Source organism: Dermacentor andersoni, chromosome 9 (genome assembly GCF_023375885.2).
Source record: "Dermacentor andersoni chromosome 9, qqDerAnde1_hic_scaffold, whole genome shotgun sequence".
In the NCBI taxonomy this organism is placed as follows: Eukaryota; Metazoa; Arthropoda; class Arachnida; order Ixodida; family Ixodidae; genus Dermacentor; species Dermacentor andersoni.
The window spans coordinates 75,416,958-75,435,327 of record NC_092822.1 but is presented as its reverse complement, the minus strand read 5'-3'; the positions used below and the strand labels follow the sequence as shown (position 1 = coordinate 75,435,327).

The 18,370-nt window shown below is 43.0% G+C and overlaps 1 long non-coding RNA gene across 1 annotated transcript; it reads right to left on the bottom strand.

Annotated features, from left to right (window-relative positions):
* Positions 1–11,485: 11,485 nt before the first annotated feature.
* Positions 11,486–15,242, bottom strand: LOC129383977 (uncharacterized). Its single transcript, XR_008611746.1, has 2 exons — positions 14,670–15,242; positions 11,486–11,657 (listed from the first exon to the last, which is right to left on the bottom strand). It is a non-coding gene; the product is annotated as an uncharacterized lncRNA (long non-coding RNA).
* Positions 15,243–18,370: the final 3,128 nt, after the last annotated feature.

Genomic DNA, 18,370 nt, shown 5'->3' with positions numbered 1-18,370 from the left:
GTTTTGCACTTCAAATCGCAGTCATGTCGTAGCCATTGCTTAATTTCTTTAACTGACCGGGCAAGTAACGCGAATGCAAGCACAATTACTTACGCTTAATAACTCTGCTAGCATTGTTTGTACTAAAAAAATGCTGAGTAATCTTGAATGTGTTTTATTGAGGCATTTTTTTTTTAATTCACAAGCCGTAGGCATAGAGACGACCAGATTCAGACAATGAAATTGGTGAAGTGATAAACGGTGAAAGTTGCAAAAGCTCTAAGTGCACTGCTTTTCTGGGCCCCATTCACCGAAAAATGTAACGATGAAAGCGTCAGATAGGAAATGACGCCCCACTGCAAAATTTTATTCGTGTTGAAAACTTGTACTACCATATGTGATGGGCAGCGAAACCGTCTGTTTATAAGACTGGAAGCGTGAAAAATGCAACAACATAGCAAGGTGCTGCTTCGCAATATGGTACCCTTTTGTGTGCACTTCTAGCAAGCTGCCGCACGCACTGATACATAAACGGGAACAGGGATAAGAAGCAAAGTTACTGTGCAACTTACGTGACGCTTTTAAGAAAATGTGCCTGTAAATCTTTCTGTTGTCATAGCTGAGAGAACTTTGTTTTGTGCATATTGGTTAATCACACTGCGGCAAGAACACAAGAAGCAAGGACAGAAAACACAGCAAGTAGGCAGATTGAGGCGACGAGGTAGACCAGTGAGGAAGGCTTTCATGATATGGAAGAAGCACGCCCTGCTGTTCACGGGAGTTGGTGCTTTGAATGAGATGAGTTAATGAAAATGAGTAAAACGACTTAGCTGAAAGAAAACTTGCAAAAACAAATGCTAATATAAAATAAAAGGACAGAAATAAGAGTAAGCACAAATACGCATGGAAGCAGGCATAATTCAGACACAAACGCGAAAACTAAGAAAATTTTAAATATAAAGAAATGGGGGAAACAAAAAATTGGATGAACGCAAGAAAACACGCGTACCCATTTACAAACAGACGCGGGTAGGAACGGATTATTAGGAGCGGATTCACAAGCTGCTGTACCTACCTTGTCGTGTTTTTTTTTTTCGTTTTTTTACCGTTCTCTTAACACTGTCTTAGGAATTTTTAATAGCAACATATCACGAGAATTGAAAAGCAGCGCGGAGCTGCGTTGTGGGAAAGCATATCGAGCGCTGGCAGCACACCTTATGCGTGATTGTACAGCTTGCGCGTGCAGTGAGCACAGGTGGACAGCAATCAATCGACGTTGCTACACGACGCTCGAACAGCCCCGCTAGACGCTCTGCTATCTCATTGCTGACAACGATCGTTCACGCTGAGCTAGCGGCAACAAATGTTTGCGTTGGAGGCTGCTTTCGCAAATATTCTCTGTTGAGGCACTCGGAGGTTTGTTTCATGCGTGCACGCTTTTCTCATTTCTACTGAGAATGGCTTTGCTCTCTCAATTCACTCCGTCCGACGGGAAACATAGCGACAGAGTACACGAACACACTTGCCGCTAACAGTAGGCACCAGACTTTGGCAAACTTTCCTCGTCGTAGCTTGACTCTGAAGCGAAACAAAACAACATAGAACAAACGCGCAGAATGTTTGTTTGTAGCGGTGTGTTGCCGTGGGATCCCGTTTTCAGGCGAATTAACCGTAGCGCAGCGTCAGCAATGCTCGCTGCAATGTTTGTTCACCGTATCACGGCTCAGAATAAACGCACGCGGCACAAATGGTGCGTCGTAACCTCGCAGTAATACTTCCGTCATGACAGACAATCACAAACGGATTGGGAATTCACTGTGACGAGGGGTTGACGTACACGGCTCACGCCACTTGGCCCTGTTCGAAGCTCGGGCGGCCACCTTCTCCATCGGCGAAGTCACCGGCCGTCCCGCCCATGACGTCAGCCGAGAGTGCGTTCCCATTGGTGGATGCTCGTGTGCATCCGCCTTTGAAGAGCAAATGCCACTTTTTTCTAAAGTTGTACCCGACTATGGAGGCTTACTGGCGATCCTGAACTCTTGTTCCCTTGCCCGGCTATTGATCATTATCTTTGTCTTCTACATATTAATCTCCCAACCCCACTTTTACACTCTCTCTGTTAAGGCCCTCAATCATTTGTTGTAACTCGTCCCCAGTGTTGCTCAAGAGGACAATTACATCTGCAAATCGCAGGTTGCTCAGATATTCGCTGTTGATCCTCACTCCTGAGCCTTCCCAGTATGAATACTTCTTCAAAGCACGCAGTGAATAGCATTGGATAGATTGTGTCTCCATTGTCTGATCCTTTTTCTTACGGGTATCTTCCTACTTTTCTTGCGGAGAATTAAGGTAGCTGTGGAATCTCTGTAGATATTTTCGAAGATATTTACGTAAGCTTCCTATACTCCGTGATTACGCAATGCCTCTATTACTGCTGGTATCTCTAGTGAATCAGATGCCTTTTCGTAATCTGTGACAGCCATATAGAGAGGCTGATTGCACTCAGCGGAGTTCTCAAAGACTGTTAAATTCAATAAACGTTCAATGCGAAGACCTTCCACCTGAGCTCAAGGTCTTAGGATGCCCCACTTACCGTTGCCCCCATATACTCCTATATCTGCGTCTTGGATGGTACTTAAACTTCTTTGTCTATCTATGAAAACCATATAGAAAGGTGGATTGTACTCTGCAGATTTCTAGATTACCTGATGGATGACATGGATGTGGTCAATTGTAGAGTACCCCTTCGTGAAACCAGCCTGTTTCCTTGGTTGACTGAAGTCAAGTGTTGCTCTTATTCTATTAGAGATTATCTTGGTGAATATTTTATATAATACTGGAAGGACGCCTAATTTTTTCAATTCTTTAACATCTCTCCTTTTGTCGATTAGTATAATGTTGGCAGTCTTCCAGTTCTCTAGGACCCTTGAAATCGATAGACAGTTCGTATAGAGGTCCGCCACTTTTTCAAGCAGTATGTCTCCTCCATCTATCTTTCCTTTTTCATTTATCTTAAATTGGTTTTGATCCCTGCTGTTGCTTTGTAGGGGATCTTTCCCCAACTGTATGTTCATTTCATTTCGCTGTGAAGAGGGAACCAGAATCTTCCGGGACGGTTGGGTGTAACTTCTCAATGCAACAGGCTAACTGTGACAGAGGCCGTTAGTGGTGGACCATGGAATAACAAGATTTACAGATGACGCTTTTCAGTTTATACCATGCTAGCAAAGCGATTTCGAGTGCTCAATTTGGCTTAATCGCTTGCAAAAAACATTTGGGCTATAGGAGAGCCCTTTTGTATAGATGTCTCCTAATTAATTCTGACCACATTAGTTTCTCTGAGGTGAACTTATACGCATCCACACAATTGATACTGCAGTCCACTCTGCCATCGTTAATATTATCATTAAATTGTAGAACAATATGTGTTAGCTATTTGTTATGAGTTACTTAATTTTTCTCCATTATTCATTAACATACTGCTTAACTGCTTTACCAGAGTGTGCAAGTAATGGTATATCCAAGAGCGAGATTAAGGACATGTGTACACAAATGAATAGCGCATGAACTCATCCACGGTGAAAGATAGACTATAATCGCGTCCAGCTTGCTATGGCAGTGAAGGGAGAGCTACGGAATCAAATGGCGCGCAACTAACAGCAGTTCTGAGAACAGTTCCAAAGTTTCATTCGCGATAATTTAGGCTGACGAACAGAAACCGTTTAATTTCATTTTGATAATACACAAGATATACCACTCAAGGCTTAATTGGAGTTAGACGATCGCTTCTCTCCTCAGCGTTGGGGCAAAAGGGAAACCGTCGCAGGAGGAAGCTACGATGATTCAGTATCTGTTCCCGCCAAATGAAAACGATGACTGCACTGCCGGTGTACTTTGCGCAGTAATGTATGTTCAGAAACTCCGCCCCTGTAAATTTCACTTCCTTGCCCCAGAAAGTTGTACGCGGGTACACTTGTGCTCTTTCTTCAGCACATAGAAAAATGCACAATGACACCGTTTCATAAATGGTTTAGCAAGTTGATCTATTTCACATAACCCTTTTGGCTGAGTAGAATTCTGATCGGCAAGTTGGCGCGCGACATAACGCAAGCTTAAATAGCGTGCCAGGACGGACGGACGGAGAGACGGACGGAGGGACGGACGCAGATCACATGTTTACACGTGCCTCTGTCATCGCCCTCCCCGTGCTGTTTAAACTTGCAACATTTAACGCTTGTTGTGACAGCGGGCTAACGAGAGAGGTGTGTGGCTGGAGCCGAGGTTTCAGCAAGGGTTCTCATTGAAGAGTCCTTGTTGACTTCTCTCCTTAGTCCACATTGTCGAAGGCTGCAAGTCTCCATCTTCGTGTGAAACCTCTATTTTATTTGTGTTGAGAAGTTACTGACCAATTCCATTAGTCACCCTAGGATGCCCGTCTGATATGCGCGCATTCAAGCTTAGCTGGAAATGAAAAGGCCACTCTATGTCGTCTATACGTAGAACGAGTGCGAGGCAGGGTGCCACGCCTCCGGTACTGGGCAGGGACCTGACTGCAGGCGGCAAACCGAAGAAAGGGCCTGCAACGCCACTGAGATGCCGCACCCCAACATCTACACCAGTGAGTTGCAGCAAAGGGAAAATTGCATCGAGATCCTCGATATAACGTACAACAACCACCGGTGCCACGACAGCAAGAACTCGTTGAGCAGCAAGGATCAATGTAAAGGTCTCTGCAAGACCACAGTGTGACGCTCACTCTTCTATGCCGTCTGCGGTCGTCGACGGCCTAGCAGCGGCCGTGGGTGGCTATGCCGCATTCTAATCTAGCGACGCAGATCTGGAACTCAATGCGCGCAAAGTACTCACGTGTGTCCGACGTGGATCACTCCTGCAGGAACTGTGCGTGTTTGTGTGCAACGTAAAACTAGATGCCTGACTAAGGGGTCGGGACGTTTAAAATACTTTGGCAGCGTTTTTCATGCTACGTATAAGACCCGTTTTCTTCTAGTGACAGCTACGCAGCATCAGCGAAAGGCATCACGCTGTAGCGCAGACTCCTGCAGTGTCGCAATTATTACAACCGCTATTGGGAATAATCATGACCTGTAGCGGTTAATAATCGATTTGTCGCACGTGCAGCCCTGTCACGTCTCTGACGTGCATGTCCGCGTGGACAAAAAAGAATGCCTGTGTTGTTTTCTATGGCGTGGTATAAAACAGGGACACTTTGTCATTTTGTTGCTCTCAATATTATTATAATGAACACGCACAACTTTCAGACTCGCTAAAGCATAATAAATGACTTGTTGCACCAGTGTGCAAATTCTATGGTAAGCATCGTGTTCGTCCGGAGTTTGCAGCACAATATGTCGCAAAACGTGTGCCTCAATAGTATATGCTTCAACGCCGCGTGATTCCAATTGTATTAATGTAGGATGCGTCTTGTGTTCTAACGTCATGTGGATCACATATGTGATCTGACTGGCCACCTGCGTGTATTCGCGGGCTTCTTTTACGCTAAAAAAAATACAACTTTTATGTAGCACGCATGGAGCAGCAGAAAGCTGTGTCGAGAGTTTTTCACGTCACCCTACAATTTTCTCATTTACACTTTTCATCTAACTATTATATTTGAAAGTTCATTAGTTAATTAAGGCTAATTATGTATTTAAGCGGAATGCAAAATAATCTGAGCATATCCAAGCGACACCAAACAGCATTACCGTGGTTCTGTCCTGCTACGTGGCATATGTATATTTTTTACATCTCGGTGCACAATAGTTAGGACACCCTATAGAAATTGTCAATTGCTCTCTCGCGTTTCCCCGCGTATTACATGCTTTGTTCAATTATACTGTATATTAAAGCGAAGTTTCCTTTGCCTACCATCAGTTGGTATCGCACGGGACGGTCGGCCGGTCACTGGTAAAGTTCTCGCTGAGTTCTCTCCTCACTCCTAAAAAAAAAAAAAGAAGGAAGGAAGAGCGGCCGCTGGCGGGACTTGAACTTTAGCCACCTAGCACAACAGCCCGACCAGAATCACAGGTGCGCTGCCACCTTGCCAGCTAGCTCTTTCAGATGATCGCCCCGTGTTGATTACGATGATGATTTCCATACTACGGCACATACTCACCACGGAGGATCGACCGAGAAGCGGCCAGCGCATTGAAAAATGCAATCGAACGCCTTTATAGCGAATTTACTGGGACGTAACAATTATTCCTTATACACATCACTTTGTTCCAAAAATCTCGTACCGTACCACTCGCAATAAAGCAGGCCAAGCAGGTTCAACAAAAAAACATTTGTTTTGCATAAATTAAGGAGAGACACGGGGCAATATGTCATTGTTTGTTCTATCATTTGCACACCTCCAACTGAAGGTGTGATTGCAGCTGATATTATTGTACCGAGGTTGACGACAAACTCAGAGATGAAACGCGAGGGCGGTGCAAGGTAAAGCTGCAGGTGATCCAATACCGCTATCGCCTCCCTTGCTGTCAAAATTATCGGTCCGTTCACAGGCTCCTCATCACTGCTGCCGTTGTTGACATTCGCATCCTTTCCGCCCTAGATGGCTTTGAAGGCGTCGTTGGTGGTCCATTACCATCCCGTCGTCACGTTGTCTTCAACAGAGACGTATCCGTGAGCCGTCGCACCCCGCTGCTATCTCGCAGCAAGAAGCGCACGAGTTTTGCGATAGCTGAATCTGTGGAGCAGTGCAGCAGGACAGCAACACTCAGAGACGTCGGCGTGCTCGTAAAGTTCGTCGCTAGCGCTGCCGTTAGCAACATAGCGCGTAGCGCAGCTCGTTGGATGCTGCGAATGTTGGCCGCGGCTCCGCTACGTGACGTTCGTTGTGAAGCGACAAATCAGCTGTTGCAGCCGCGTAAATTTCTGAGTTGTACAAAGCGAATTAATTCCTTTTAATAATGTTCCTCGTAGAAGCGTTCAAAATACGTATGAAAGACAGGAGTTCTACAGGGACATAATCAATCCTTCGTTATAGAGGTAACTTCGTTCTAGCGGCGTTTAACTGTAAAGAAATACAAGACAATAAGAGTTGTCACATTGCGTCGCACAGGTGAGCGGGAGAATATGACCAGGCACCAGCTTCCTTGACGCCCAGGACGCAGGAATAAAATGGGAAAATTTATAGCAGTTAATTACCCATTCCCGAAAGCTTCGATTCCCATCGGTTCCAAAAGTCTGCGCTGGATTTGCATATTTTTTGTCAGATTCTATGAACCCTCTTTTCTGTCAGGAATCGTCATGTGTGCGATATGAAAAAGCACTAAATTCGGCAAAGCAGAAAGCAGCAGACAGTTACGTTAGGTGCACCGCACGAAAAACATATCGTATATTCGGATCCGTTTAGAAGAATCTGACACTGCCGGGAAGCGTTTGCAATTAAGGTGAATTTCACGAAATATCGTTTACAGAGTGACAAGCGTCTGCAAAGCAAGAAGAAAGCGAGAGAAAGCAAAATCAGATCTGTGTACAATAAACAAAAAGCACATAATCACGTAAGCACAATAGCCTTATAATCGTTTGCGGTATGCTACAATATGACGTTGTCCTACCGCGTGTTAACTTGCTTTTACAACGGCAATGCAATGTAACGCATGCCTTATAGATTTAAGCTCCTAATAATTTGCTATAGATAGGCCGAATTTCTCGTGATCATTATCCTAGGCAGGTAAGCATGGTATTAGTTCTGGACGTGTCGCAAGATTCTACTGTCTACTTGTTTCTACTCATATTCGTAATTCGTTTTACTAGGAAATTTCTACTCATATCGCGTGATAAATAGACAAGCTTGCAAAACATCGTAACGAGGAAATAGTGGCGTATACAGTTACGAATGTCTGCGAAGGCAATTGTAACGCATTTAGTTTTCTTTCTCAGTTTTCTTTTCAGTTTTTTTCAGTTTTTTTCTTATCTATTAATCTCTATAGCTTTATGAATGTCTCCAGGCGTTCTTAATACGACGAAATACGTAATGCTCTACTAGTCACTGACGTGCAGGTATGCAGCTCTAAAGCATTTAAGTATAATTTCGTAAAGGACATGAAAATTCATTAACGATCCCTGCTCTGTTCCCTGATTAGTGGCTCCAAGCGAAGCTCTCGAAATAGAAAAACACTCACCTTGGACGAGGTGCGATTTATGGATGAACCAGGAAAGCGATAATAAACGAGAGATAAATTAAGACCGTGCCCAGTGCCCAAACTCATCGGATATCACTACGCAGTATTGCGATTCTTTACTTTTTAACGACTACATAGTAAAGATCACAGCTGCGCGTCTTCAGTAGTGTCTCCAAGCGGTGCATAGAAGCCTACAGGCTCTCATTATGCATACACTATACACAAAAAAAAAAAACGGTCATAATATTTGTCTCCCAGCGTTCAGCGCCTTCTTCCTGACAATGTTAAGAAACGTGGCTATCGCGAGGAACACACGCTTATTGCTAATAACGCTCGGTGGTCACATGGCACCAAAATTGTTTATCAATCAGCCTCGTAACAACTACCCTTCGGACCCGTATGCCTTAAGACATTTTGCCTACTGAACATCGTGGTCATTGTGACATGGTTTCACTACAAAGACACACTCGCTGTTCAAAAGCGCGTGTCACGTGTCATTAGGCCCAGTGGGCCAGCGGCTCGGGGACCGTGGTGACGCCACCCACCATCGCCTTGAGTGCTCAAGGCGCCCCTGCGGGACTTCGTTATCTTGTTTCTTCAAAATCCGAAAATTGCGAGGCCCTACTCCCACCGCCATTATCCGCCCATTCCCGTCACCGTCACGACAGGGGGCTTCCGTCAGAGGAGAGCATTCGTTCGCGTCTTTCTCCTCGGGAAAAAGAGATGCCAACGAAGTTTGGAACATCGGCCAATGTCCTTGCCACCCTGTTCTTGTGCAGAAGTAGGCAAGGAAAGCCCCCACCCCCCATCCTCCCTCCCTTCCCACCCTCCTGACGCAAACATGTGCTGTGACGGTGACGGGACGGGGACGGGGTGATGGCTGCGCGAGTCAGGCCTGACGTTACACCGATTTTCGTGCACTCGGGTTTGCGCCCCGCAACTGCACAGAGGTCCGAAACTTGGACGCCGAGCTCGCAGCCACTTCGCCGCAATAGGTCAGGTGTGTGGGAGGGGAGACATAGAGAGAAAGCAAATGAAACCTGAGTATTGAAGGCTGAAGTAAACCGACGATAAGGATGTGGCACGGGGTATTGTGCAAAAAATTAAAGAAAAGCAGCACAACATAGTCATTCGGGCAACTGCGCCGTCAACAAATTTAAGCTAACCACTTTTCTCGCCTGTAGTGCAGATGCTGACGAAGAGCGCAAAACCACTCGTTAACAGCGGATTATCATCCAAGCTTACTGGGCTGACCAGAGTGCGTTGTCACTACACGCGCAGAAATGCTGATCGCTATCACCCCCGTGTGACACATGGTTTCGAACGGAAATATTTTAAAAGAGGAATAAAACGTGGAAACTGGCAGATGCCGGGTGAGGGTCTACACGCAGCCTCACACATAGTTGCTGCCAGAAATGCTAATGCAACAAGCCGAAAGGCCACAGGATTCCACGTGTGAACAGGGATAACTGTTCTTGTGGTGTGCCTGCTCGGCGACGAGGATCCGCGGTGACACTGGTGTGCTTGGCAAGCCAGCCTACCGAGTACATCCGCTGCTACCGCTTTGTAAACAAAGCTAAATCAATCAAGTATGAATCCGTTTATCGAAGCCAATGGCGAAAGAAATATATATATATATATATATATATATATATATATATATATATATATATATATATATATATATATATTGCCACTGTTCATAAGAGTGAGGCAGCTTTACTTAATGTTTTCTCCTGAGTGAAACCTGATCAGCGGGATATTTTGGCAAAAATCGTACTTACGCCTCGAAGTAAAAATTTCACAAAGTTCCCAAATTTCCGGTACGTCACACTTTATTGTATTACTCAACTGTGTTACGTAGGCCTGAACGTACAGCAGCGAACTGCAATTAGGTTGAAATACTTCGCTCTACCCTTACAAAATTTTTTATAGAAAGTCCATAGACAGTCTATAGACATTTGTCTATGGAGTCTATAGACTGTCTATAGACATTTCTTTAGACTAGTCTATAGACAGTCTATGGACTTATGGCCATACACTTTTTATAGACTAGTCTATAAAAAGTCTGAGTCTATAGACAGTCTATACACTGTCTATAGACAGTCTATAGACTTATAGCCATACTTTTTATAGACTAGTCTATAAAAAGTCTGAGTCTATAGATTGTCTATAGACTGTCTATAGACTTATGGCCATACACTTCTTATAGACTAGTCTATAAGAAGTCTGAGTCTATAGACTGTCTATAGACGGTCTATAGACTTATGGCCATACACTTTTTATAGACTAGTCTATAAAAAGTCTGAGTCTATAGACTGCCTATAGACCACTTATAGACTTATGGCCATACACTTTTTGTAGAATAGTCTATAAAAAGTCTGAGTCTATAGACTGTCTATACACTACATATAGACAGTCTAAAGACTTATGGCCATACTTTTTACAGACTAGTCTATAAAAAGTCTGAGTCTATAGACTGTCTATACACTACATATAGACAGTCTATAGTCTGATGGCCATACTTTTTACAGACTAGTCTATAAAAAGTCTGAGTCTTTAGACTATCTATAGACTTATGGCCATACACATTTTATAGACTAGTCTATAAGAAGTCTGAGCCTATAGACTGTCAATAGACTTATGGCCATACACTTTTTATGGACTAGTCTATAAAAAGTCTGAGTCTATAGAGTGCCTATGGATTAATTAAAATTCATGTTTGTGGACAGTTGTCTGCAGAATGTCGATGGACAAGTGTATAGGCTTACAGTTCTACTTTTGTAAACTGAAGTCTATAGAATGTCTATAGATGTCATTTGTCTGTATACATTTTATACACTTCAGTCTACAAAAGTAGAACTATATATACACTTCTACTTTTGCAGACTGAAGTCTATGGAATGTCTATAGACAAATGTATATAGATAGTCTATAGACATTCTATAGACTTCAGTCTACAAAAACAGAACTTTATAATCCGATACACTTTCTTCTATGACATTCTGCAGACATTTGTCAACAAACATGCATTTTCATTAATCTACAGACACTCTATAGACACAGACATTTTATAGACAAGTCTACAAAGAGTGTATAAGGCCATAACTCCATAGCGGCTACCTACTAGTTTTTTTTTTTACAAGTTAGTTTACATTTTTCTGTACATGCGGTAGCAAAACGTTTTGAATGTATTTATGCATGTGCACCTGTTCCTTTTCATCTGCACTTATGCATTACCGTTAGCAGATTAATAATGCTCCTGAACCAGCTGTACTTTCATATATGTTGCATAAACAGAAAGAATTTATATAGTGTTGAATCATGCAGTGCAAAAAAAATAAAACAAATGCACCGGCAATGCATTAACCGTTTTTATTGCTCGATATAATATATGAATTCCTTAAATTCATGTCTTATGCTAATTATGGAAACAGATTACATATTTACACTACTCCTTGGCAAGCATGGTCGCCAGGCTGGCCTTGACCTTTGTGTCATTAGTCCCAAAGGTGCTGCAGGTGTATGCTGCAAATAAGTAGATGCAGCAATATGAGGCAAAAATAACAAGTGTGTATTCTTTGTATGTTCATTAAGCAGCTTAATATATTTGCTCAAACCATCTAAGTCAATACTTAATGCGGTTTAACTATGACTAAGGGCTGCTTGTCAATACAAATCAGTACCTTTATACAATGTTTTATTGCATGGTATGGTGAACAATTAAACAGTCACAACTGCTGCTCGTGCCAGCAACAGTATGTTCCCTTTTATGACAAGTTCATATATGATGCATTAATGTACTTATCCCAAATGGTCTCTATATTTATTGCTGAAACGTTACCCAGTTGTGCTGTCTGTACAATTTTTTGGCTGGTAGTTAAGTATGCCCGTGCAGAGGGATATTTTCAGAAGACGTGACTGGAATATTCACAGTATCATGCCTAAGATTGTAATTTATTTTGCTTAATACACATTTAAATGTCTTTCTCATACTTTTAAATGAATGGTCATTGGCCATAACTTCAACAGAAGGCAGATGGGTTGATTGTATTGATATGGTCACTTAATTTCTTACAGGTAATGAGGCCTCTTGGGCATGCTAACAGGTTTCCAAGTTAGGTATACCACATGAGCACCCGAAATACCACACGAGCACTTTGTGTCATGGCACGACAGATATGCACCTCCTAGGAAACAGAACTGATAAGATAGTTCGAATGAATTCTATCACAGTAAATTATTTAAGGTGCTTTGAAAGATGAAATTTTTTTCTAGGCTATCGAGGTTCAGGACGTTAACGCAAAAAAAAACATATTGAGTAAGAAATGCCTTGTCAGTATGCTTGACTTTCATTTTTTTTTTCAATAAATAGGACCAATTTCCCTCAATTTTCATGAAGTGAAAGGTTTTAAAAATATATTTAACACAGAGATTCTCTGGTAACGTTGTATGACATATGACAAGACAGCATACCTATGTGGCCATTTTAAGATTTCCCTTTCTTTTTCCAAGCCTTCCCTGGCTGTTTTCATGAAAATTTTCTGGCAATCTATGACGCCTGCAGCTTAAGTGCAATAAAAAAATATTGTGGTTTAATGCTTGCCAAGTACTGCCAGTCCATAATATTTAGATAAAACGAATAACACGTCGGTCACTTGATATGTAGTATTAGATGCAACTGACTTGAATCCCTTGTTTAATAAAGCTGACAAGGGCTTCGGCAAGTTCCTAATTGATGGCCACACGAGTACAGCACGGAAGACACAGAGACACACGTAAAACAAATGCAACAATGTGAGCGAAAACTATACAATGAGATATTTTTACGGTTCAATAGTAGTTTTTTATATAATTTGCTCTCATCACTTATGCCTCTAGTTTAACTTTGTTTCTCTGACTAAAGACTACATGGCAATATTAATCAGTACCATTATGATGTTTCGTTATATTACAGTGTGATAAGCAGTTAGACAACCGTAATGGTCGCCGGTGCCAGCAACGGTACGTTTCGTTTCAAGACAGGTTCATGTGACACACAGTGTACTTATAAAAATAAAATAAATGCGAGAATCCCAAACGATTCCTATAATAATAATTGTTGAAACAAAGATACCCGGCTGGACTGTGCACATTTTTCAGGTGTTAATGCAATATGCCCGTGCCGAACGAACATGCTCAGCATACTGACTGCACTTTTGAACAATCACGTTAACATTTGCAATTTATTTCCGTTTAGAACAGTCTGCAATGTCTCTTTTCTCATACTTCGAGATGAATACATTTGCCACACTTTCAGTAGAATGCACATGAATAGGGGCGTACTGATCAGGTTACTTACCAACTAAAACATGTTACAATCTCTTAGGCGTGGTGATAAGGGTAGAACAAATGCAATGTCCACTGAATTATTTGAATAATCTGTGCGTTATCTACTAAGAAAAGACCACCAAATTGATAATCTGGCTCTTTTTTCTTTTGTACAGCGCATATAGTATGCAGTCTGTCCAAGACGACGGCACTACATGCAACAGTAATGAAAACCGGAACACTTATTACACACGACAAGGGCTTCATACCATGCACGACTGGCACAATGCGAATCTGCGCCAGCAGCTGCCTAGTGATTAAGAGCACGTAAACTGCATAACGCCGAAGCATCGAAAGGCGCTTAACGCTTTTCATATAGCTCGAAAGATAACTTCTGCTGCTAAACTGTTTAAAAAAAGAGACAAAAAAAAATCTTCCAACTACCGTCAAACGCAATGCCTTCAGTTTGAAACGTGTAAAGGTGCTTCCCGGAACGACTAATTTAGTGTTCTCCAATTTTTTCGGCTAAGTTGCGAAGCTGCAAGTGACTGAGCTTATCGCAGGTTTGATGCTCCAAAGCGTTTGTGGTTGCATATAAATAGATTGGGTGAATTAGAGATTTTTGCTTGATATTTCTTCAAGTCTCGTGTTTTGCTTGCGGTAACTTCCCAAAATTAACTTGCGGTAAGTTCCCAAACGATGCGAAAACGGCAGCGCACACACTGCTGATGCATGCCCCGCAAACACGGCCTTTCATTCGAGTACGTTAGCAGTTATTCAACTATACGTGTCTGTCTGAACATTCTTGATGCTAACACAATTTCGAGATATATACGTAAAGCGTGTCACGAGAATTTCACTAGACATGCGGCGCAGCATTCATCGCGGCCGGATCAAGCGCCACGAAATTAGATCTACCGCACTGGCTGCCCAACATACACAATGCACAACATACACAACATACACAACATACAGTACCAAGTTAAAACATGGTGTACGTCCTTCTTTACGCACGTAAACTATAATGCTAAAATCAACAAGCCCGAGCGATCGCTCGCCGTAAAACATTCCGTATAGTAGAAGCGAGAACAAGAGCGCGTTATCAAACCATGTCAACGACAAACCGACACTATACCCGAGTCGCCTGCGCTACATGCAGCCGCTTCGCGCTAAGAGATGCGCTCACATAATCATGAGCTATTGACGCAAAACGTCTTTGCTAAAGCTTACCGTTCAGTGTAGTTGACGTGTGATGCCACAAAGATGACACGCATACACAGACACCGACGTTCAGGCATACACCGCACACCGGTATAACCGTTTACGTGCCTGGCGCACTCGTTGAGACGGCGCACCGCCGCGCATGCGCAAGAGCTCCGAGCATGCGCAGGAGCTCCGCGCGCGAGGGCGTGCGCGCTCGGAGGAGTGTGAGCGCCTTTTCCTCCTTCATTTTTTTTTTGTCTCTTTCTCTCTCTCTCTCTCTCTCTCTGCGCGCCATGCGCGCCGGAACGGGTGGCTTATTCATCTTTAACACCACTATTCATCTTTTTTCATGGACGAAGGAAATGCGCTGGTAGGTTGTATGACAAACGCTGTGGGCTATCGTATGAGACTGGAACGCTAACATGAATGCGCTGTTTGTAAAAGCCGTTACAGGGCCCTTCAGACGTTTCAGACGCATTATTGCCAGCGTCGATTAGTAATACAGCGTACTTGTAGCATATCTTCCAGCGTACCGCCAAATGTGATGCCCGCACGTATGTTAGTGCTAATTTTCTGTTCCGATGATAGGTCAAAGCAATCAGTACAGCATTGAAGTACTCATATGCGTGGCTGCGCAGGCATACCGCCGGCGAAATACTGGGTGGGCTCAGAGAATTTGGCACCTATTTTAAGTGAATGAGAAACTTTGATAGGTTTATAGCGCAGGATATCAGTCAACAAAAAACCGCCCGATGTTAGTGACGCAGCCGAGATATGAAGACAATGTGAAATGTATCCGAGAATCGGACGACACACAACGCGAAGACCACATGCGCGACATCGTTTCATCGCACATTCACAAAGTCCGCGTTGTCAGCTACAAACATTACGAGTGTATTTGCTGTTAGCTTGATGCCTGTTTGGAATCCACTTGTAGCTGAAGCTGGCGTTCATAACATCTATTATAACAATTGGATCGGCGTTTTGCTTACTTTATTCTACTGCCGCAAAAGTGATGCGACAACTGTGAAGACTGTCTTGGGATTGCCGAGAGCGGCTACGTAGATGATATCATGTGGTCAACAAATGCGGAGGTATACACTATGTGTATACTAATGTCTACAAATAGGCTCTACAGCAATCTCAGCAGTATACAACTTCAGTGGCTTATATCAAACGCAGCTACGTATTATCCACCGGTACCTGCGCTTGGTTACAGCGTACACGGGTTGGGCCCAGATTAACGATGTTTGTCTATTGTTAATCTATAGACATGCAAGACCACGACAACTCAGAGGAAGACCAGGTGGTGAATTCACCACCTGGTCTGCCGGCTTTCGCCACTTATTCACCATCTTTGCCACATCATCACCATCTGACCTTCACCACCTGGTCTTCGCGAAGTGTACGTCCGGGAAGCAGCCAGGTTTAGGGCCTTCGGGTGCCTGGAAGACCTTGGTGACTCGGACGGTGCCTGCTCCGCCGCGATCCTCGTTCGGGGCAGCTGCACCGAACGCAGACTAGCAGTCTGCACGGTTTGCCCGCCGCGCCGGAGTTGCGGTGCCGCCGTGCATGAACCAGTGCCATATCATCGCGTTCGCAGAGGGCGGGGGGTATGGGAACTCGGAATTACAAATTATCGACTTTCTTCTATACATATTCAATACACCGGGAGTAGAGAAAAAGAAATAGAAACCTTGTCGACTATATTGTCCATAATATAGAGAGTCTATAGACAAAGTATGGACAAAAATAAATAGAAACTGTATCTGCTTTCGTCTACAGGTAGTCCATATAGAGGGGAAATAGACAAAGAAGAAACAAACACCTTATCGAATTTTTTCTATAGACTGCAAGTAGATAAAAAGAAATTGAAATCTTATCGACTTTCGTCTATAGAAAGTCTATATACAAAGTATATGGACAAAAATAGATAGACACTGTATCGACTTTGGTCTAAAAGTAGCCCATAGAGGGGAAATAGACAAAAAGAAACAAACACCTTATCGATTTTTTCTATAGACCGTCTATAGACAACGAGTAGACAAAAAGAAATCGAAACCTTATCGACTTTCGTCTATAGAAAGTCTATAAACAAAGTATGGACAAAAATAGATAGAGACTGTATCCACTTTCGTCTATAGGTGGTCCATAGAGGGGAAGTAGGCAAAAAAGAAACAAACACGTTATCGACTTTTTCCTATAGACCGTCTATAGACTGCGAGTAGACAAAAACAAATAGAAACCTTATCGACTTTCGTCTATAGAAAGTCTATAGACAAAGTATGGACAAAATGGATAGAAACTGTATCGACTTTCGCCTATAGGTAGTCCATAGAGGGGAAGTAGGCAAAAGAAACAAACACCTTATCGACTTTTTTCTATAGACCGTCTATAGACTGTGAGTAGACAAAAAGAAATAGAAACCTTATCGACTTTCGTCTATAGAAAGTCTATAGACAAAGTATGGACAAAATGGATAGAAACAGTATCGACTTTCGTCTATAGGTAGTCCATAGAGGGGAAGTAGACAGAAAGGAAACAAACACCTTAGCGACTTTTTTCTATAGACCGTCTGTAGACTACGAGTAGACACAAAGAAATAGAAAGCCTATCGACTTTCGTCTATAGAAAGTCTATAGACAAAGTATGGAAAATATAGATAGAGACTGTGTCGACTTTCGTCTGTAGGTATTCTATAGAGGGGAAGTAGACAAAAAGGAAACAAACACCTTATCAACTTTTTTCTATAGACCGTCTATAGACTGCGAGTAGACAAAAAGAAATAGAAACCCTATCGACTTTCGTCTATAGAAAGTCTATAGACAAAGTATGGAAAAAAATAGACAGAGACTGTGTCGACTTTCGTCTGTAGGTATTCTATAGAGGGGAAGTAGACAAAAAGGAAACAGACACCTTATCAACTTTTTTCTATAGACCGTCTATAGACTGCGAATAGACAAAAAGAAATAGAAACTTTATCGACTTTCGTCTACAGACAGTCTATAGACTTTGTATCAACAAAAGTCCAAATCTATAGAAAGGAAAGGTCGTCTATGAAAAGTCTATAGACTTTCTATAGACAGTCTAAAGTCATTTTTGTAAGGGTACGCCACTTTACAGTGCCTGTACCAAAAGTAAGGACGTTCTTTAGCACACCGGTCAAAGCTCACTACTCCATAAGCAAACAAAATAACTCTGCCTCGTTACTTACAGGTACTGTGACACGTGGTTTACCGGCGCCGTGTTTAGCCGAGACAAGGCAATGCACGCGCAAGGCAAGCGCTAAATTTTTATATAGTGTTTCAGCTTAACAATGAGGCTCACAACTAGCGTAAAAACCCTAAAGCCAAAAAATAAAGGCACTAAAGAAGCACTAATGCGTTTGTGCATCAACGCCACATCTATAGACTTGCTGAAAGAGGAAGAGCTCTGTCGAAGCAAATAGTCGCTTAGATTTGCGTATGCGGAGACTGCGATCGTGTTTGACGAATGCGGCGCACATGATAGATGACAGTTTTTGCGCGCTCCGCCCACAGCGGCCGATTTCTTTTACTGCATGGACTTCCGAGGCGGGTTGGTGCTGCCGGCACTGCCGCCGTCGTCATCGTCGTCGTCGTCGTGCTGTCACTGCATCGACGACAGGTGCGCTGCCCAGGCGTGGGAGGCTAGAAGGTCTCCAGAGAGCCCCAGTGTGTTTGGTAGTACGAGGCCGAATAGACACACAC